The 23,469-nt window shown below is 44.7% G+C and overlaps 1 pseudogene across 1 annotated transcript in view; it reads right to left on the bottom strand.

The window, feature by feature from the left end:
* The window catches only part of LOC311116608 (1-phosphatidylinositol 4,5-bisphosphate phosphodiesterase beta-1-like), a 39,737-nt pseudogene extending 18,102 nt beyond the window's left edge, over positions 1–21,635 (bottom strand). Inside the window, exons 1-7 of the transcript in view lie at positions 21,581–21,635; positions 19,812–19,887; positions 16,745–16,845; positions 15,989–16,155; positions 4,669–4,815; positions 2,104–2,261; positions 561–643 (exon numbers count right to left, since the gene is read on the bottom strand). The product of the transcript in view is annotated as a 1-phosphatidylinositol 4,5-bisphosphate phosphodiesterase beta-1-like (transcript). The remainder of the gene's footprint in view (positions 1–560; positions 644–2,103; positions 2,262–4,668; positions 4,816–15,988; positions 16,156–16,744; positions 16,846–19,811; positions 19,888–21,580) is intronic.
* Between the last annotated feature and the right edge of the window lie 1,834 nt (positions 21,636–23,469).

Below are 23,469 nucleotides of genomic sequence, written 5' to 3'. Positions count from 1 at the left end.
CACCAAGCCACCTTCGCTACATCTAGCTAGCTAATGGCTTCAGAGTGGCTAGCTTTAGCATGTAGTGAGTCGCAATTGACTTAAGAGTGGCCAGTATTAGCAAAGATGGTGGATAAATGAAGATAGTTCACTCAGGCCTTTTACCATTGAAAAAAATGGTCAGTGTACTAACTGAGTGTGTCTCCCATAGACACCAATGCAATAGCAGCTGGGTCTGGTCTACTTAGTTCATTAACTTTCATTAAACCAGAAAAAAACAGCGAGTGGGGTGTCTCGCTTCCTCTTCCGTCTCTGGTATTAGCATGTAGTTATTAGCTAATGCCCTACTCTAAGAGTGGCTAACATTAGCATATAGCTAATTAGCGCATTACATAAGAGTGGCAAGCATTAGCATGGCAGTTAAAATGGCACTACCATAACCATAGACTAACAGAGGTTCAGAATCACTGTTTGAACTGAAGTTTAAAAAATAGGAAAAGTGTTGGTGTGTACATTTATCAAAGACATCAAACAAAGGTAAACTCTTGAAACACACAGCGGCGTGAGAGTTGTTGACTTACGAGTCCACGTGGTTCTCAAAGGAGAGGATGACCGGGAAAGGGGAGGTCTTGAAGGCACACCCTGCTATGGCCTCAATCACTTCCTGTAGACACAGAGCAGACAGACAGGGTGTCAGCACTGGTCAATGACCAATGGGATCAAATATCAATGAATGTGATCGCTGAAAATTTTTAATTTGATGACACATATAATATGGCCGGTGGTCAGGCTATCGCAAAATATCTAATATGAATATTCGAAGTACATTATCTGTATAGTGATGTGGAGAGCCGCTGGTGTAGAGCTTGTTGACTCATTGAACATCTGATAGGGATTGTTCAGTAGTGTAAGACTAAGTGGTTAAGTGAATTTTACAACCATTTATATCGATGCTAGAGGGTAAATACACTTAACAGCTTACCCTCTTTCTCTCTCACACACACTTCACCTTCTCTCTCTCTCTCTATCGATCTTCTGCTCATTCCCCCTCTCATTCCCTCTCTCTCATTCCCGCTCTCTATCAGTCCACTTACACATTTCTATTTCACTCTCAATCCAAGTCTATCAGTCTCCTTCTCTTGCTCTTAGGCTGCGTTTACACAGGCAGCCCAATTCTGATATTTTTTCCACTAATTGTTTTTTTGACCAATCACATCAGATTTTTTCACATCAGATATTTTCAGAGCTGATCTGATTGGTAATAAGACCAATTAGTAAAAAAGAAAATCAGAATTGGGCTGCATGTGTAAACTCAGCCATAGTACTCTCATTAAAGACTAAATTCCCTCTTTCAATCAATCTCTTCTCTGTCTGGCTCTCTTCTTTCCTCCTCTCCTCTCCCTGGGCTTCTTCTTTCCTCCTCTGCTTCTCTCCTCCACCCATCTGTGCTTTGTTTATTCTCTCCTCCTTTCTCAAGCCTATTTATTGCCTTACCTCCATAACTTGCTACATTTGCACACACTGTATATATATTTTCTGTTGTATTTTTGACTTTGACATGTTTTGTTTTACCCCATATGTAACTCTGTGTTGTTGTTTTTATTGCACTGCTTTGCTTTATCTTGGCCAGGTCGCAGTTGTAAATGAGAACTTGTTCTCAACTGGCTTACCTGGTTAAATAAAGGTGAAATGTTTTGGGTTTTTTTATGTTCACCTCCCTCTCTCATTTTACATTTTAGTCATTTAGCAGACGCTCAGTTTTAGTGAGTGCATAAATTGTTCATACTGGCCCCCCGTGGGAAACAAACCCACAACCCTGGCGTTGCAAGCGCCATGCTCTACCAACTAAGCTACAGGGGACTCCTATTGCTCTCTACAATACTAAATACCAAGCAACTCTTTCTCTCTGTCTACCTGTTTCTCAAACCATCTTTTGCTCTTTCCTTCTCTCTTTCCCTACCGCTCCCCTCTTTCTCATCTCTCTCTCACTCCCTTCTCCCTCTTTTTCTCCCTCCTCCTCCATGCCCATTGTCTCACTTCCTCTCATTCTTTCTCCCTCCCTCCCTCTCCATCTCCCTCTCCCTCCATCTCTCTTTACTATCTCTCTGGTTCCAGACAGTTTACCTTGAAGGAGATTTCGGTTGTCATGGTGAATCCGTGTGTGATGACAGGTTCTTCTTCGGTGGTGCGTCCCTTCCAGCAGTCCAGCTCGATACAGCGACACCCTGACAGGAGGACCTGCCGGTACATCTCCACCGACGAGTTACCTGCCAGCTGGCCCGCTACACACACACACACACACAAAACACTTAACAGATTCTTCTTTTAAAGACAGTTAACCACATTATTAATTACTTTATTTCCTTCCTACAGTGTGTCAACACGAGACATTCCCACACATCTCAAGCTCTCATTAGGCACATTGGTCATTAGAGTTACGAACAGCACTACAGTCCACAGAGCAGAGCACTTTCTCCATTAACAAAGCAATTATTTCTACATCAGCATCGTATTACCACCGCGTTGAGACAACAGTGTCAATGTGAAACGCACTCACATCTGTGTCTGTGAGTGTATGTATGTGTGTGTGTGTATGTATGTGTGTATGTGTATCACTTCAGAAGGCACCCCTGAGCTCCTCTATAAATGCAATGTCATCTCTTCCTGAGTAGCATGAAGGGACACACATACACACACACACCACGACTTCCTGGGGAAAACAGCAGCTTAAGATGCCTACATTAGAGGAAAGTTAACTTTTAAATGAGTTTCTGCCTTCAACACAGTTCTGATTGGAAGCAGATTACAGAGGGATCACTGTAAACGAATAATAAGGCCATAAAGTAATCAGTGATGACTTGTTAAAAATATCCTTGTCTCCCACAGTTGTTCAAGTAATTATTTCTCTGTAACTTCCCGAAAACGATTTCTCATCATAATTTAGTTCATTGCGTAATACAATATGACAACGTGTCAATAGGAGAATGAGATTACACAAGGAAGACGAGACGTGACAAGGGAATTAAGGATGCATTGTGTATCTTTTTCATTTTCTTGAAATTGGCTCAATGGAATACATTGTCTATAAGAACGCTACAGCTTCATCTGGGATTTAACACATCATCTCGACACTTACATCACAAGAAAGATAACTTTATTTTAAAGGGTGTTTGTTTTTTGTGGAATTGGAAAAAAGCAATAATTTGATACAGTTAAAATGTTTACAAATTAAATGCGCTGAAATGAAAGCAACTTCCAAAAATGAACACTCAAATTATAGTGATACAGTGAGGGAAAAAAGTATTTGATCCCCGGCTGATTTTGTACGTTTGCCCACTGACAAAGACATGATCAGTCTATAATTTTAATGGTTGGTTTATTTGAACAGTGAGAGACAGAATAACAACAAAATAATCCAGAAAAACGCAAGATTGTAGGTCTACAATCTTGTCCCTGACATCCTTCGAGAGCTCTTTGGTCTTGGCCATGGTGGAGAGTTTGGTATCTGATTGATTGATTGCTTCTGTGGACAGGTGTCTTTTATACAGCTAACAAACTGAGATTAGGAGCACTCCCTTTAAGAGTGTGCTCCTAATCTCAGCTCGTTACCTGTATAAAAGACACCTGGGAGCCAGAAATCTTTTTGATTGAGAAGGGGTCAAATACTTATTTCCCTCATTCAAATGCAAATCAATTTATAACATTTTTGACATCCGTTTTTCTGGATTTTGTTGTTGTTATTCTGTCTCTCACTGTTCAAATAAACCTACCATTAAAGTTATAGACTGATCATTTCTTTGTCAGTGGGCAAACATACAAAATCAGCAGGGGATCAAATACCTTTTTCCCTCACTGTATAATGCCTGATCTCGCAAACAATGTAAAGTATGTTTAGATAGGTGTAATCTAGAACCAAGTGTGTTGATTTTCAATCTGAGGGTATCCTGCTATTGACACACTTGTTGAATTATGCAAGAGAACGTGACAAAAACAGTAATTAATGAGGCAGTCTAGCCAGCCCAGGTGAGTGCAGGTAGGGTAGACAGAGCAAGTGTTTGTGGTTGCAGCCCTGTTCCACCCCTTTATGTTAATGCAGTCAAATAGACCCAGTGTATTTACGCAAATGAGGCACATATCATTTTCTTATTTATATTTTGTATTTATTTATTGTTGGTACTTTATACCCCTTTTTCTTCCCAATTGGTAGTTACAGTCTTGCCCCATCGCTGCAACTCCCATACAGACTGGGGAGAGGCGAAGGTAGAGAGCCATGCGTCCTCCGAAACACGACCCCGCCAAGCCGCACTGCTTCTTGACACACTGTTCGCTTAACCCGGAAGCCAGCCGCACCAATGTATCGGAGGAAACAGCGTACAGCTGGCGACTGAAGTCAGCGTGCATGTGCCCGGCCCGCCACAAGGAGTCGCTAGAGCGCGATGGGACAAGGACATCCCGGCTGGCCAAACCCTTCCCTAACCCGGACGACGCCATCTCATGGGTCTGATTGGATAAGTGCCTGATTTGCACAGGAGAAAAAGGAACCCCACTGGCTGAATTTGACTCACTTTGAAAGCTGTTATGAGAGAAGTCAACTGTTGAAGCGAAGGGTCAAACAACCACATATGATCATGTGTTACTTAGTAGTTATCACAGTACTAAAAATAAAGACATTTCAAAATAGGCGCCTACCTGTAAGGTATGTGTTGTGGGAGGAGTTTATGAAGTAATGAGGCAGTGGTAGGGTCATGTCTTCACTCTGGTCCAGCTTTTCTGGGGGGATGATGCTGTTCTCTTCACTACTCAGATACTTGGCAAAGCCGTCCACCGAGATCTGACCTGTGGGAACATACACAAACACACAACATGTTACAGAGGGTAGCTGGTTGGACTGTAGTAGGGCTGTCCCCCGACTAAAGAAAATCTTGGTTGACCGAAAGTAATCTGTTCTTTCCCTATGTGTTTTAATAAAATCAACTACAGTGGCTTGCGAAAGTATTCACCCCCCTTGGCATTTTTCCTATTTTGTTGCCTTACAATCTGGAATTAAAATATATTTTTTGGGGGGGTTGTATCATTTGATTTACACAACATGCCTACCACTTTGAAGATGCAAAATATTTTTTTATTGTGAAACAAACAACAAATAAGACAACAAAACGGAAAACTTGAGCGTGCATAACTATTGATGCTGCCACCACCATGCTTCACTGTGGGGATGGTGTTCTCGGGGTGATGAGAGGTGTTGGGTTTGTGCCAGATATAGGGTTTTCCTTGATGGCCAAAAAGCTCAATTTTAGTCTCATCTGACCAGAGTACCTTCTTCCATATGTTTGGGGAGTCTCCCACATTCCTTTTGGCGAACACCAAACGTGTTTGCTTATTTTTTTCTGTAAGCAATGGCTTTTTTTCTGGCCACTCTTCCGTAAAGCCCAGCTCTGTGGAGTGTACGGCTTAAAGTGGTCCTATGGACAGATACTCCAATCTCCGGCTGTGGAGCTTTGCAGCTCCTTCAGGGTTATTTACATTTTAGTCATTTAGCAGACGCTGTTATCCAGAGCGACTTACAGTTAGTGAATGCATACATGTTTTTTGTTTTTGTTTTTTTCATACTGGCCCCCCGTGGGAAACGAACCCACATCCCTGCCAGCCAAACCCTCCCCTACCTTGGACCAATTGTGCGCCGCCCATGGGTCTCCCGGTCGCGGCCGGCTGCGACAGAGCCTGGACTCGAACCAGGATCTCTAGTGGCACAGCTAGCACTGCGATGCAGTGCCTTAGACCACTGCACCACTCGGGAGTCATCTTTGTCCTCTTTGTTGCCTCTCTGATTAATACCCTCCTTGCCTGGTCCGTGAGTTTTGGTGGGCGGCCCTCTCTTGGAAGGTTTGTTGTGGTGCCATATTCTTTCCATTTTTTAATCATGGATTTAATAGTGCTCCGTGGGATGTTCAAAGTTTTGGATATTTTTTTATAACCCAACTCTGATCTGTACTTCTCCACAACTTTGTCCATGACCTTTTTTGGAGAGCTCCTTGGTCTTCACGGTGCCGCTTGCTTGGTGGTGCCCCTTGCTTGGTGGTGTTGCAGACTTTGGGGCCTTTCAGAACAGGTGTATATATACTGAGATCATGTGACAGATCATGTGATGTATGAAAAAGTATGAGCTTTGTATGCACTCACTAACTGTAAGTCGCTCTGGATAAGAGCGTCTGCTAAATTACTAAAATGTAAATGTGAAATGTAAATGTGACACTTAGATTTCACACAGGTGGACTTTATTTAACTAATTATGTGACTTCTTCTGAATTTCTAACGATCTGCGTGCCAGTTATGGTTTTCATATGCAAATTTTCGTGAAACAGTTTAATTAAATCTATAATAACGTCTTCATATCTCCAAATCATTGTCATGTGGTTAATCAAAATTCTATCCAAATCTAAATGAAAATGACACAAACCTAAAAAGTAACTTCTATTGCCATTGCCAACTATGTAAAAGTAGCCTACATAAAGCCAACAAATAACAACATTGCAGCCTGCAGGTAGAAAATATCCTGATAAAAATAAATATCCTATAAATCACATTGGCTACACATGGCCTGTCTGCAACAAACTTGAAACATTGTGTCAACTATTAACTTGGGTACGGCTGAAGCTTGAGCTAGCGAACTTGCAACATTGTATAAAATATTCTGGGCCCTCAGAGTTTCCCGCGTCAGTGAGCTCGGGACAGACACAGCAGTAGCCTATTTGCACAAGGGATAAGAAGCAGTGCTTGACTTGGGCAGCTCACCGGAGCTGAGTACCGGCACCTAAAATGTTCTACTGCTCGAGCTCCTGTTCCTCTTATAGAATCAAAAGTATTGTGGAGATCCTGCACCTAAATATAAACAGTACCAGCACCCAAAATGAGTACCGGAACCTATTTCAGTCCAAGTCAAGCACTGATAAGAAGTAATCAGGTTGGCCTATTTTATGACGTTTCGACTGAATCAGAACATTACATTTTTCCCTTTCACGTTGAGTGGCTATCGAAAGGGAGAGAGCTGGAAAGAATTTTCAATTACATTGAGGAACTATTGTAATTCTCAATGGATGTGAAAACAGACTTGTTTGCTTGCTGTTTGAGGTAAAGAAAACATTACTTTGAGAAGCTCCACAGGTCATTAGTGGTGGTGTATTAAGCAATCAGAAATACTATCAAATCCCCAAATGGGCACATTTATATGCCTACATTTGCGCGCAGGCCAGGTAGCCTATAGGCCTACTTCTATGCGTGCGCGTCCTTACTCAACATTGACAGGAGCGCTCCAAACAAAAGACAATGACTAAATTGAAACTTGTAAATGGAATGAAATAAACCAAAACTTGTTTCTCACAAGTGTAGCATAGGTTGTGCACTCTGCAAACAATGTGACTACTCCGACAATGATAAAGGGAAGACTGGAATAATAATATTGAATACATTAACAGAAATGACCGTAACCAAAGTAACAAACATGGTAGATTAGAAATTATAGGAATTAACGGTAAATGTACTACTGGTGATATATGTAATGGAGAATTGATAAGACACTAACACTCAAACACAAACAATTCACACAATGAAGTTATGAAACAATGAATGTGCACAAATTGGCGGGAGAGAGCGCATTCTGGAGAGAGAAGTGCATTGTGCATCTGGGAGCATGGTCAATCTGACGTCTGCATTGGCCATGCATCATTTACTGTGATACGGCCTCAGCAGAAGTCAGAGCATTCATACTTCTTGTGCTTCGCGGAGCAGTGCAGAGCTGTTGTCAAGGAAGTGAGTCTGTGTTTTCTACAGGATGTACCGCCCCCACCTACCGTCAACCAATCATGTAAATGTGGAGCTATACAGAGCCCTCCGCATTGTTTCAAAATTTGGGAGGCGCATGGCGATGCGGTATGGAGCTCGATTTGGCCTTTGCATGCCTCTGGAATTGCCTCCGATCCACATTTTCGGATCAAGCATAAATCGGCTTTTAGTCTAGGCCTCCGCAATGGATTAGTTCACTGAGATGGGCGCAAATATATATATATATATATATATATATATATATATATATTTGTTACTGCTCGACTTAAACAATCTCGGTCGACCAACAGCCTAAAGACCAAACAATCGACCAGTCGACTAATTGGGGTCAGCCCTAGACTGTAGCTGCTTTAGTTTACCCTCACTACTCAAATACCTGGCGAAGCCCTCCACCCACGTCTGACCTGCAGGATGACAAGATGAGTAGAACAACAGAGATTACAGTCAGAGTAGAGTTACTGGAAGACAACCTGTTAAAGCCAGGGTAAAGATTCATATCCATGTTGTCAGTTTTGTAGGGGGTGGTTGGAGCTAAACCCTTTAGAGTTGAAACCCAGTCCTGCAGTAGAGTCTGTTCATCTCCAGAGCTGCTGCTAACAGAAGCAGACAGGCTGTAACCTGCTGATTGATCACTAGTGTAACCTGGTGGGAAATGTTTTACCATTGACATTATCAGCCATCGACACATTCCCTCATTCAATCAGTGTGTGTCACAGGAGGCTGTTGAGGGGAGGCCAGGTAGCCTATAGGACTTACTCAACATTGACAGGAGCGCTCCAAACAAAAGACAAAGACTAAATTGACACAGCTTGTAAATGGAATGAAATAAACCAAAACGTGTTTCTCACAAGTGTAGCATAGGTTGTGCACTCTGCAAACAATGTGACTACTCCGACAATGATAACGGGAAGACTGGAATAATAGTTCCCGCTCAGCCCAGTCAAAGCTATTCGCTGCTCTGGCACCCCAATGGTGGAACAAGCTCCACCACGACGCCAAGACAGCAGAGTCACTGACCACCTTCCGGAGACACTTGCAACCCTACCTCTTTAAGGAATACCTGGAATAGTATAACAGTAATCCTTCTACACCCCCCCCCCCCCCCTCCCCCAGTGGTGGTTGTCCCACTGGCTATCCTAAGTTGAATGCACCAATTTGTAAGTCGCTCTGGATAAGAGCGTCTGCTAAATGACTTAAATGTAAATGTAATCCGGTGCATGAAGCTGAATGGTGCTGAATAAAAGCTGCATTTGAAACTTCATACATTCCAGCTCTCCTGACGGACATGCTCCCTTTAAATCATACACATCACTTGCACACACACGTACACACACTCACACAGACACACACACACACACACACACACTAAACCAACATCCTTTGATAAATGATCTCTATAGCGGGGTATCCTTGGAAATAAACGCTAACACAAGCAGCCAATTAGCCTCTCTCAACCGCACAGGCACACAGAACTAACGACTGTCACACGCGCACACACACAGGCGCACACACATGCACGTGCACACGCGTATCTCCCTCTGTGATAAAAATCCCCCTGTTATACAGCTGAAAAGCTCAGGTGTATGACTAAAACATCCCCCCCCCCCCCATCACTCCCAACTACCAATACAAGCACAAATGAAATAGCAACATACTGTACACAAAAGCAAACATGCTTGGGGCTTTAATGCATTAGCTCGCTAACATGCTCATATTCTAACTGAAGCTAACTACCCTCCTTGCTCCTATATTGCATGCTAATTAATGCAGCTCTGCCCTCTGCAGACTTCCACGGCTAATTAACAGTGTTCTCTCTGTGACATCGGAGCTAGCCGGATCCCTGGGGAGACCACAGAGGACAGCTTTAAACTCGTACAGACTTCACCTCTGCAGGGACACTGGGGAGGGTAAGCTGATCCTAGATCTGTGGCTGTAGGGCACCTTCTACCTAACCTGTGGCTTGGGACAGTGGGGCCTTTTATCATAACCACGACACGGTGACCAACTGTGACTGTTGTGTGGAAGTCTGGCTGGTTTCTAAGAAACAAATTAGCCCTGTTGTGCGTTAATGAGAGTGTATAAAAGCCTTGTATAATCTCTTCTACCAGCCCTGTGTCTGAGAGTAACAAACGTCTGAATGCTTTCCCTATGGTCAAATAAAACGGTTAAAACACTGTAAAAACATGCCAATATTAGGTAGACTCCCCTCTTTAGGACTGGACCTCAGGCCCTGTTACTTCTCCTGTCCTACTCCCCTCAGGCCCTGTTACTTCTCCTGTCCTACTCCCCTCAGGCCCTGTTACTTCTCCTGTCCTACTCCCCTCAGGCCCTGTTACTTCTCCTGTCCTACTCCCCTCAGGCCCTGTTACTTCTCCTGTCCTACTCCCCTCAGGCCCTGTTACTTCTCCTGTCCTACTCCCCTCAGGCCCTGTTACTTCTCCTGTCCTACTCCCCTCAGGCCCTGTTACTTCTCCTGTCCTACTCCCCTCAGGCCCTGTTACTTCTCCTGTCCTACTCCCCTCAGGCCCTGTTACTTCTCCTGTCCTACTCCCCTCAGGCCCTGTTACTTCTCCTGTCCTACTCCCCTCAGGCCCTGTTACTTCTCCTGTCCTACTCCCCTCAGGCCCTGTTACTTCTCCTGTCCTACTCCCCTCAGGCCCTGTTACTTCTCCTGTCCTACTCCCCTCAGGCCCTGTTACTTCTCCTGTCCTACTCCCCTCAGGCCCTGTTACTTCTCCTGTCCTACTCCCCTCAGGCCCTGTTACTCGGATCTGGGAAGAGTGCATGTGTGTGTGTAACCATGTGGCTGTCTTCAGAGCAGATGGCAGTCCTTCCTCTGCCCCAGGCTATATAAATACTGCAGAGGGAAATCTGGCATTCAGACTGGGAAGGGCAGAGAGAGGAATGTGAGTGTGCGGGCGTGTGTGTGCGTGTGTATGGAAGGGCACACTGAGTCGTGTGCCAGGGATGAACTGGGGGGAAGCAAACTGATGGTGTCATGTTCTTGAAGGAATATACAGTATCTCACAAAAGTGAGTACACCCCTCACATTTTTGTTAATATTTGAGTATATATTTTCATGTGACAACACTGAAGAAATTACACTTTGCTACAATGTAAAGTAGTGAGTGTACAGCTTGTATAACAGTGTACATTTGCTGTCCCCTCAAAATAACTCAACACACAGCCATTAATGTCTAAACCGCTGGCAACAAAAGTGAGTACACCCCTAAGTGAAAATGTCCAAATTGGGCCCAATTAGCCATTTTCCCTCCCCGGTGTCATGTGACTCGTTAGTGTTACAAGGTCTCAGGTGTGAATGGGGACCAGGTGTGTTAAATTTGGTGTCATCACTCTCACACTCCCTCATACTGGTCACTGGAAGTTCAACATGGCACCTCATGGCAAAGAACTCTCTGAGGATCTGAAAAAAAGAATTGTTGCTCTACATAAAGATGGCCTGGGTTATAAGAAGATTGCCAAGACCCTGAAACTGAGCTGCAGCACGGTGGCCAAGACCATACAGCGGTTTAACAGGACAGGTTCCACTCAGAACAGGCCTCGCCATGGTCGACCAAAGAAGTTGAGTGCACGTGCTCAGCGTCATATCCAGAGGTTGTCTTTGGGAAATAGACGTATGAGTGCTGCCAGCATTGCTGCAGAGGTTGAAGGGGTGGAGGGTCAGCCTGTCAGTGCTCAGACCATACGCCGCACACTGCATCAAATTGGTCTGCATGGCTGTCGTCCCAGAAGGAAGCCTCTTCTAAAGATGATGCACAAGAAAGCCCGCAAACAGTTTGCTGAAGACAAGCAGACCACAGGACATGGATTACTGGAACCATGTCCTGTGGTCTGATGAGACCAAGATAAGCTTATTTGGTTCAGATGGTGTCAAGCGTGTGTGGCGGCAACCAGGTGAGGAGTACAAAGACAAGTGTGTCTTGCCTACAGTCAAGCATGGTGGTGGGAGTGTCATGGTCTGGGGCTGCATGAGTGCTGCCGGCACTGGGGAGCTACAGTTCATTGAGGGAACCATGAATGCCAACATGTACTGTGACATACTGAAGCAGAGCATGATCCCCTCCCTTCAGAGACTGGGCCGCAGGGCAGTATTCCAACATGATAACGACCCCAAACACACCTCCAAGACGACCACTGCCTTGCTAAAGAAGCTGAGGGTAAAGGTGATGGACTGGCCAAGCATGTCTCCAGACCTAAACCCTATTGAGCATCTGTGGGGCATCCTCAAACGGAAGGTGGAGGAGTGCAAGGTCTCTAACATCCACCAGCTCTGTGATGTCGTCATGGAGGAGTGGAAGAGGACTCCAGTGGCAACCTGTGAAGCTCTGGTGAACTCCATGCCCAAGAGGGTTAAGGCAGTGCTGGAAAATGATGGTGGCCACACAAAATATTGACACTTTGGCCCCAATTTGGACATTTACACTTAGGGATGTGCTCACTTTTGTTGCCAGCGGTTTAGACATTAATGGCTGTGTGTTGTGTTATTTTGAGGGGACAGCAAATTTACACTGTTATACAAGCTGTACACTCACTACTTTACATTGTAGCAAAGTGTCATTTCTTCAGTGTTGTCACATGAAAAGATATACTCAAATATTAACCAAAATGTGAGGGGTGTACTCACTTTTGTGAGATACTGTATAGTGTACTCTGTTCGGTCAATTTGAAAGCAAGAAACAGATACAAATTGGCCTCGGAAATATTGCAGAAGTGAAATACGGTTGACCTGTTGCCTGTTTGACCATCTAAAAACTTAAAAGCAGCACCTTGGTGACAGAAAAACACAGACCCATACTAAGCCACAACTCCGTGGTCATAGAAAATCACAGGCTCATTTTGAGACACAGCACCACGACACTGAAGCTTCTGGCTCCCAGAACAGTTTCTTTCCACTTGTGTCTCCTGTCCCTGGCTGCCTCCCAAATGGCACCCTATTCCCTATACAGTGGGGAAAAAAAGTATTTAGTCAGCCACCAATTGTGCAAGTTCTCTGAGAGAGGCCTGTAATTTTCATCATAGGTACACGTCAACTATGACAGACAAAATGAGATTTTTTTTCTCCAGAAAATCACATTGTAGGATTTTTTATGAATTTATTTGCAAATTATGGTGGAAAATAAGTATTTGGTCAATAACAAAAGTTTCTCAATACTTTGTTATATACCCTTTGTTGGCAATGACACAAGTCAAACGTTTTCTGTAAGTCTTCACAAGGTTTTCACACACTGTTGCTGGTATTTTGGCCCATTCCTCCATGTAGATCTCCTCTAGAGCAGTGATGTTTTGGGGCTGTCGCTGGGCAACACGGACTTTCAACTCCCTCCAAAGATTTTCTATGGGGTTGAGATCTGGAGACTGGCTAGGCCACTCCAGGACCTTGAAATGCTTCTTACAAAGCCACTCCTTCGTTGCCCGGGCGGTGTGTTTGGGATCATTGTCATGCTGAAAGACCCAGCCACGTTTCATCTTCAATGCCCTTGCTGATGGAAGGAAGTTTTCACTCAAAATCTCACGATACATGGCCCCATTCATTCTTTCCTTTACACAGATCAGTCGTCCTGGTCCCTTTGCAGAAAAACAGCCCCAAAGCATGATGTTTCCACCCCCATGCTTCACAGTAGGTATGGTGTTCTTTGGATGCAACTCAGCATTCTTTGTCCTCCAAACACGACGAGTTGAGTTTTTACCAAAAAGTTCTATTTTGGTTTCATCTGACCATATGACATTCTCCCAATCCTCTTCTGGATCATCCAAATGCACTCTAGCAAACTTCAGACGGGCCTGGACATGTACTGGCTTAAGCAGGGGGACACGTCTGGCACTGCAGGATTTGAGTCCCTGGCGGCGTAGTGTGTTACTGATGGTAGGCTTTGTTACTTTGGTCCCAGCTCTCTGCAGGTCATTCACTAGGTCCCCCCGTGTGGTTCTGGGATTTTTGCTCACCGTTCTTGTGATCATTTTGACCCCACGGGGTGAGATCTTGCGTGGAGCCCCAGATCGAGGGAGATTATCAGTGGTCTTGTATGTCTTCCATTTCCTAATAATTGCTCCCACAGTTGATTTCTTCAAACCAAGCTGCTTACCTATTGCAGATTCAGTCTTCCCAGCCTGGTGCAGTTCTACAATTTTGTTTCTGGTGTCCTTTGACAGCTCTTTGGTCTTGGCCATAGTGGAGTTTGGAGTGTGACTGTTTTGAGGTTGTGGACAGGTGTCTTTTATACTGATAACAAGTTCAAACAGGTGCCATTAATACAGGTAACGAGTGGAGGACAGAGGAGCCTCTTAAAGAAGAAGTTACAGGTCTGTGAGAGCCAGAAATCTTGCTTGTTTGTAGGTGACCAAATACTTATTTTCCACCATAATTTGCAAATAAATTCATGAAAAATCCTACAATGTGATTTTCAGGATTTTTTTTTCTCAATTTGTCTGTCATAGTTGACGTGTACCTATGATGAAAATTACAGGCCTCTCTCATCTTTTTAAGTGGGAGAACTTGCACAATTGGTGGCTGACTAAATACTTTTTTTCCCCCACTGTAGTGCACTGCTTTTGACCAGGGACCATAAGGGAAATATGGTGCCATTTGGGACTCCTCCCCACCCCTCCGTCTAAAGCAGGCATCACTCCTCACTCCTCACTGTCTGACTGTCTAGAGACTCTTAGTTGAACCAGCAGGACACCATGTGTACGTTCTGGCACACTGGTGTGATTCGGGACTTGGAAAGGATAGCATAAATATGACTGAGGAACTAAATAGGTAGATCCTAACTGTAACCACAGAGCTCTAAGCCAGATAACCAGGGGGTGTAATAGATTTATAATAACATGGTAATAAAAGGTTATTAACTCATTATAAAGAGGTTATAATGGTTCTAATAACGACCTGTATAATAACATTGTTTTAAAATCAGTACTGTCAGTAGTCGGTGTGACTGTTGTGCTAAATGAGGGGAAACTAAGTGTGACTGTTCTGCTAAATGAGGTGAAACTGAGTGTGAATGTTCTGCTAAATGAGGGGAAACTGAGTGTGACTGTTCTACTAAATGAGGGGAAACTGAAAGTGACCGTTCAGCTAAATGAGGTGAAACTGAGTATGACTGTTCTGCTAAATGAGGGGAAACTGAGTGTGACTGTTCTGCTAAATGAGGGGAAACTGAGTGTGACTGTTCTATTAAATGAGGGGAAACTGAAAGTGACCGTTCAGCTAAATGAGGTGAAACTGAGTATGACTGTTCTGCTAAATGAGGGGAAACTGAGTGTGACTGTTCTGCTAAATGAGGGGAAACTGAGTGTGACTGTTCTGCTAAATGAGGGGAAACTGAAAGTGACCGTTCAGCTAAATGAGGTGAAACTGAGTATGACTGTTCTGCTAAATGAGGGGAAACTGAGTGTGACTGTTCTGCTAAATGAGGGGAAACTGAGTGTGACTGTTCTGCTAAATGAGGGGAAACTGAGTGTGACTATTCTGCTAAATGAGGGGAAACTGAGTGTGATTGTTCTACTAAATGAGGGAAAACTGAGTGTGACTGTTCTGCTAAATGAGGGGAAACTGAGTGTGACTATTCTGCTAAATGAGGGGAAACTGAGTGTGATTGTTCTACTAAATGAGGGGAAACTGAGTGTGACTGTATGATAGACACAGTGTGTGTGCATGTGTGTATGACACCAGTCTAGGCGTGACAGGTAGACAGACAGGTTTCTCTACCAGTGAGCACTGCTGCTCTCCAGCTGCTTGTTCTAGAAAGTAATCCCCAGACACACACACATCACAGACACACACACTCACAGACACAGACACACACACACACACACACTGTCTGACAGCAAAATAAAGAAGCTAATGTATGAGGGAAGAATGAAGTGTAGAGCAAGTCTGTACGTGAGAGAGAGTTTGTGTTTTTAGAACTGTATGTCAGTGCGTGTGTAGCCCTTCCCTGCCAGCCCACTAGGTGTCCTCTTTGTTGGCGCCTTGGACACGATGCGGCTGAGCGGTTTCTATGGTAACTCCCCTGCCAAACTCACCTCCGGGGAAGGGGGGTGAATGTGTACTCTCAAAACACCAGAGTTCTTCTAAAACAATGAATGTGTGTGTGTGTGTGCATGTGTGTGTGTGTGTGTGTGTGTGTGTGTGTGTGTGACTCATACTAACCTTTCTGCACCAGCATTTCGTTGAGTTCGTACTTGTCCACCAGGCTCTGAACCTGTTCAGGTTTGAGAGGAGGGTAGAGGATCTCGTTGAGACGAGGGTCTCTCTGTCGGATGTTTATAAAGTCAGTCAGCTGCTCCACTGTCAGGTAGGGTTTGCTTTTTGCTCCACTAGACACAGGAGAGGAGAGAGAGAGGGAGGAGATCAGAGGAGAGGAGAAAGGGAGAGAGGGATGAGAGGGAGGAGAGAGGGAGGAGAAGCAGGGAACAAGATATGAGAGAGGATAATTGCATAGAAAGAGAATGAAAGAGGGAAAGAGATAAGGAAAGGGAGGATCAAATGTGTCAATTATGAGATCTGATTAAAAATCCTTTCATATCCCTGTCTCTACCAGAACATATCGAATGCATAGCTCTCTTCCTTCCCACCCTCTCTCTCCCTCCCCTCTCTCTCTTTCTCTCTCTCTCTCTCTTTCTCTCTGTCACGCTCTCTGTCTCTCTCCCTCTCTCCCTCTCTCTCTCTCTGTCCCTCTCTCTCTCTCTCTCTCTCTCTCTCTCTCTGTCTCTCTCTCTATCTCTCTGTCTCTCTCTCTCTCGCTCTCTCTCGTGTCCTATCACTTCTGTCTAATTAAAATGTGTAAGTATGATTTAAATTTGCGTTGGTTGCTCTGGCGTAAAGCCAGAACCTTTATAATGCTAAAGTTTAGCTTAAGTACTAAGCTTGATAGTTCTGGGTAGCTCTGAGTGACAGTTGTCTTACACTTCAGAGAAGATATTGTCTATTTCTGGTCGAGGACAGATGTTGGTGAGGAACACTTTGTAGATCTCTGGAGTGAAGTCTTCTTGCGGAATAGAATCACTCTGGAGAGAGAAAGAGAGAAAAATCACAGAGAAAAAAGTAACAGATGCCCGGTCAATATACGGACAACTTACAGGACAGTCAAAATGACACCAGAATGTCTAACAGGGTTCCAACTCAGGAAGTACATTTACATTGACTGAACTGAAATGGAATTGACCCCATCATTCTGAAGGCCAGGCAGCGGGTGGCAGGTGGCCTAGCTGTTAGAGAGTTGGGCCAGTAATCGAAAGGTCACTGGTTTGAATACCCGAGCTGACAAGGTGTAAAATCTGTCGATGTGCCCTTGAGCAAGGCACTTAACCCTAATTTGCTCCAGAAGCAAAGAACTACTATGGCTGACCCTGTAAAACAACACATTTCACTGCACCTATGCAGTGTATGTGACAATAAAACATATTTTTTATTTTATTATTTTTTGTGAGGTTAGCAGCGCTAATGTTATGTTTTAATTAATAGTACAAAGCAACACAACAAATCCCAGCAGACCTTCAAACAGCCATACATCTCTCCCCCCCTGCAGCTAATTATCAACCCTCTGGGTTAATGTGTGTGTGTGTTTGTATGTGTGTGTATGTTTGCATGCGTACATTGGCGTGTGTGTGCGTGCGTACATTGGCGTATATGTGTGTGTGTGTGTGTGTGTGTGTACATTGGCGTGTGTGTGTGTTACTAATTGCTTGCTATTCCTTGCAGACAGTGTTCTTTTACTGTGACAAACAGCACATTAGTGGAAGTACAGAGAATACAGAGGCTTTTCCCCTGTGACATCTGGCTGGGGGAAACAACTTCTGTCATCACACACAGACAGACACAGGCATACGTGCGCATGCACGTACACACACACAAACGCGCACTCTCTCTCTCTCTCTCTCTCGCTCATGATGGGAAGTCATGTGAAGGATGAATCCAAACCAATTACATTCCCTGAATAGCAATTATGATCAGATCTGCTGTTGTATGGAACGTTACTGTGTGGATGAATGATAGAGAGAGAGAGAGAGAGAGAGAGAGAGTGTCACGATCGTCGAAGGAGGAGGACCAAGGCGCAGCGTGGAATGCGAACATATTTATTTAAATAATGATCACACGAACAAAACAACAAACGATAACGTGACGTCCTTGGTTACATACACAAACCAACACGGAACAAGAAACCACACCAAATGAATGCCAAACGGCTACCTAAGTATGGCTCCCAATCAGAGATAACGAGCTACAGCCGTCTCTGATTGGGAGCCACCCTGGCCAACATAGAAATACAAAACTAGACTATCACCCTAGCACACAAAACACAAAGAAACAACACACCCTGGCTCAACATAACAGAGTCCCAGAGCCAGGGCGTGACAGTACCCCCCCCCAAAGGCGCGGACTGCGACCGCGCCAAACATAAACCGAACAGGGGAGGGCATTCCTCCTCGGAGGCGGTTCCGGCTCCGGGCTTGACCCCCACCCTCCAACCAACCCCCCAAAGCGCCCCTGGTCCGGTCTGGCCCTGCTGGCCGGAGCTGGACTGAACACTGGTGGAGCGGATTGCTCTAGCTCCGGAGTGGAGCAGCTGACCGGTGCCGGACCAGGCACCGGTGGAACAGGCACGGGCTGTGCTGGACTGATGACGCGCACCACAGGCTTGGTGCGGGGAGCAGGGACGGGCCGGACCGGGCTGACGACGCGCACCATTGGCTTGGTGCGGGGAGCAGGGACGGGCCGAACCGGGCTGACGAAGCGCACCACTGGTTTGGTGCGGGGAGCAGGAACAGGCCGGACCGGGCTGACGACGCGCACCATTGGCTTGGTGCGGGGAGCAGGAACAGGCCGGACCGGGCTGACGACGCGCACCATTGGCTTGGTGCGGGGAGCAGGGATGGGCCGAACCGGGCTGACGAAGCGCACCACTGGCTTGGTGCGGGGAGCAGGAACAGGCCGGACCGGGCTGACGACGCGCACCATTGGCTTGGTGCGGGGAGCAGGGACGGGCCGAACCGGGCTGGCGACGCGCACCACAGGCTCGGTGCGAGGGACAGGAACAGGCCGGACCGTACTGGGGACACACACCACTGGCCCTACGCGGGGATCAGGAACGGGCCGGACCGGACTGGTAACACACCCCAGTACCTCTCGCCGTGCCTCTACACTTTCCTCCCCTTTTGTGACCAGTGGCCCCCGTAACCTGGCGGCCTCCTCTACTAACCGCTCTATCGCGGCCTCCTGCTGCCCCGTTGTCCACGGCGTGAGCCCCCCCCTAAAAATTTTCTGGGAGTCTCTCCTCCCCGTGGACCAGGCCTCCATAGTTCTCGCCCAACTCTCGCTCTTCTGCTTCCAACTCCAGCCTCTCTCCTCCTCACACGGCTTGACCCAGTCGAGGTGGAACAGGAGATCCGCTAGAGATTCCCCTGGCGATGGCTCCTGGACACGCTGCTTGGTCCAGTTTTGGTGGTTTCTTCTGTCACGATCGTCGAAGGAGGAGGACCAAGGCGCAGCGTGGAATGCGAACATATTTATTTAAATAATGATCACACGAACAAAACAAAAAACGATAACGTGACGTCCTTGGTTACATACACAAACCAACACGGAACAAGAAACCACACCAAATGAATGCCAAACGGCTACCTAAGTATGGCTCCCAATCAGAGATAACGAGCTACAGCCGTCTCTGATTGGGAGCCACCCTGGCCAACATAGAAATACAAAACTAGACTATCACCCTAGCACACAAAACACAAAGAAACAACACACCCTGGCTCAACATAACAGAGTCCCAGAGCCAGGGAGAGAGAGAGAGAGAGAGAGAGAGAGAGAGAGAGAGAGAGAGAGAGAGAGAGAGAGAGAGAGAGAGAGAGAGGTTGATAGCTTGAGAATTTTAAAAAGATAGCATATAAATGATGAATGGAGATGAACAGACCTGGAAACAGGGATAGATCGGCAGAGGAAGAGTGATAAAATGATAGAGAGAGCTTCTTACCCGTCCAGAAGGGAGGTTGCAGTTCTCCAGAGCTGTCTCCACTCGTTTCCTGTCTGCTGAGAACATCCTGAAGATACTGACGAAACAACGGTTACATCATCACACACACACACACACACACCTCAGGAACATTGATACAGCATCAAACACTCTATACAGCAGGGATCATCAACTAGATTCAGCCGCGGGCCGGAACATAATTACAAGTAATTTGTAGACTGCAAATTGACCGCAAGAAGCCTAAACAGATATAATATTTGACTAAAACAATAATTACAAACCTTTCTTACATTTGTATACAATCACATGTGCCTCTCTATTATGCGTGGGAATCCTTGGGAACAGATTCCCAAAATTAAAATCACTTGGAGCTGATTTCCTGGTGTTTTTACAGTCGTACAAGTCCAACAATGAAAATAGAAAAATGTACAAATGTAAAAAAAAAAATCTGAAAAACTTGGGGGGGGCCAAATAAAACCACCCGCAGGCCAAATTGGACCCGCGGGCCGCCAGTTGGGGAACCTCTGCAGAACCATTCATACAGGCAGCATTACACATCATACACATACCAGAGAAGCATTATTAACAACATCATAGACAATGGAGAATCTTTTCATATAGCCTTACACACATTGGAGAAGTATTAATACAACATCATATACACCCTTTTATTCAAGCCTCACACAAACCCCAGAACCATCCATATAATGTCACACACACCACAAGAACCATCCATATGTTACACACACCACAGAACCATCAATAACCCAGCAGATAAAGGCATCCATTCATTATCTATAATACCCAGAGAAATATGTCAAGCCAACTTCCTGATTCTACTTCCTTCTTAGCGGCAAATAGAGTAAAAAGTAGAGCCATTAAATGTTAATGTTTGACTTTCCTCCTCCGTAATCTTTTGTGTGGAGAGGTGTGGCGGTGATGATCCATAAGCACATAAATCTTTATTAGGATTGAAAGTCAAGCTGACATAAGACTGCATTGTGCTTAACCATGAAGCTAATACCCTAAAAATATTAGCTGCAAGATGTCTCTCTGCTATTCTACTCTCTCTCTCTCTCTCTCTCTCTCTCTCCTCTCTCTCTCTCTCTCTCATCTCTCTCTCTCTCTCTCTCTCTCTCTCTCTCTCACACTCTCACTCTATCTCAGTTTCTCTCTCTCCCTCTCTCTACCCTCTCTCTCCCACACACACACCCCTATCTCTCCCTGTTGACACTCAGTGTTTGCCATTATAGTTCTGAGTGAGGTTATCACAGGGGCTTTCCACTGCTTTCCACTACACTACTAGTCTGGGGTGATCGTGCTCAGAGTTCCCTGCTGACTACTGTCTCCACTCAGACTGAGCAGATAGACAGAGAGGAGGAGTAGAGATGGAGGGAGAGATAGAAGAGGGAGAGGAGAGACGTGATGGAGAGAGAGATGGAGGGAGCACTGCACCCATCTCCACTACAGACACAGCAAGGACAGACAGACAGACACAGACAGACAGATGTGCCCTCCAAAGGAGGAGAGAGGGATAGAGGAGATGATACTGTAGGTAGACAGAGAGACACAAAGTGAGAGCGGGGTAAAGGGAGCAAGATATAAAGGAAGAGAGATGGAGATAGGGTTGATCTGTCTCCTCATATCTTCAGAGAGAGAGAGGGTGAGAGTGAGAAAGAGAGAAAGAGGAGAGAGAGAGAGAGCGAGAGAGAGCGAGAGAGAGAAAGAGAGAAAAAGAGAGAAAAAGCAAAAGAGAGAGAGAGACTTACTTCTTGACAGGGATGCATCCCTCCAGAGTTGAGCTGTAGCTTCAGTCGTGTGTATCTGTAGGATAGAGGACATGACAGATTAGATATGGGCCTTTAAATAAATAATGGGGCCAATGTGTGAAATTGGGATCAACATTTCAAATGGTTTGAAAACAAAAATAAAAAACGATTTTTATCCAGTTCCACATGTGTACTTAGAGGAATATATGCAAATTGACCCATAACTCCACCTATACAAACAACATAGGCCTAGGGACGATACATCCTTTAAGCATGGTTCATAAAGACATTAACAAGTCGAATTCAAGGACTTTTAGGGACTTTTTCAGGCAATTAATTGTAATTTTTTAAGGACCTCAATATTATACAATTGTATAATTTATATAATTGTACATATAGGGGCCTAACATAGAACCAACCCCCCCAAAAAAGCAAAAAAGTGTCAAAAAAGTAGGCCATTACCATTTTAAGAATAATGCATTTTTTTAGGGCCTTGCCAATGCATTGATATTCAAATTATGAGTACATTCTAAAATCTGTGAGAATAATGTGACTTGCCTGAATAAATACATTTCATTGCATGCCTGCCGATTTTTCTGTAGCCTATGTGGCCAACGCAGGCACACATAATAAAGTCATGAATAGCAGTACCATTAATCTCACCATCTATATTTTTATAATGAGAAAGCGAACCAAAAAACAGGTTTCTTTTGTAATGGAAGGATTTGTATGCAAAGCCAAGTTGAAGCCAGCATTAGATATTGTGGTCCTTATAATAACCGCAACAGACGTAACGCAACACCCTTCAACTTCAACTGAGGTGGCGGGAAGCAAACGAAAGTGGCCACATCTCTCACAAAAACGGATCAAAAATGAAATCACGGATAATTATAAGGGAGCAGGGAGAACTTATAAATTGGATACAATAATTACAAGGACTTTGCAAGCAACAAATTGAGGACATTTGATTTTCAAGGTAGGCCTATTTCAGTAGTTGAATTTCTGAGCTCCAAATTCAAGTTCAAGTAGGCTACTTTCAAGCCCCTTGTACTGTTTAAAATTGCAGGTATAACCAAAATGTATTTGTCATTTTATTTCATTACCATACCATATTGTGAAGAAGCCCCACTAGGTTATGTAATTTGTTGGGGATTTGTGTGCCCATGAAAACTGTTTTCACCCCATAACATAAGGAGACACAAAATGTTACGTAGGTACACTGCATTCTGAGATCTCTATACAAAAACCTGTCCGACAGCTAGATCCAGGATTCTTACAGGATTCAAGTTCAATGTCTAATTTAATTGATTAATGTTTAATATATGATATAACAACAGTTTACACTGCCCATAAATGCAAGGACAGAAAAGTCATGTTTTATGTCACACAATATAATTGGACAAATCCGTCAAGACACCAACCATGAGAAAACATAGGTTTTTAAATCAACTTGTGAATTTTTATTGAATATAGCTATGATCCCCCCTTATATCTTAATGTAATGACATGAAGAATATTGGCAGATTATTATCAATGATTTATCGACAGCTGTAACAACTGTCCAGCGTAGGTAGTCCTCCCCGGTACCCTTGTTAATAGAAAGATCCATATACAGGTACGTTATAAAAAGAGTGTGAGTGTGTGTGTGGTGAGTGTATGTGTGGAACACAGTGAGTGATTGCATAGGTCTGTGTGTTTACATTTTACCGAGCTGCACTCCACTAATCAGAGGAAGCGATGTGTTTGGCGGTGTAGCCAGTCACAGATCTCTGTGTGCCATATATAGTCTGGAGACTCCTCTCTCTCTCTCTCTCTTCTCTCTCTCTCTCTTCTCTCTCTCTCTCTCTCTTCATCTTCCTCCTCTCTCCTCTTCTCTCTCTCTCTTCTCT

Source organism: Coregonus lavaretus, assembly GCF_964263955.1.
Source record: "Coregonus lavaretus genome assembly, contig: HAP1_SCAFFOLD_4122, whole genome shotgun sequence".
Taxonomy (NCBI): Eukaryota; Metazoa; Chordata; class Actinopteri; order Salmoniformes; family Salmonidae; genus Coregonus; species Coregonus lavaretus.
This window is presented reverse-complemented; position numbering and strand designations above follow the sequence as displayed.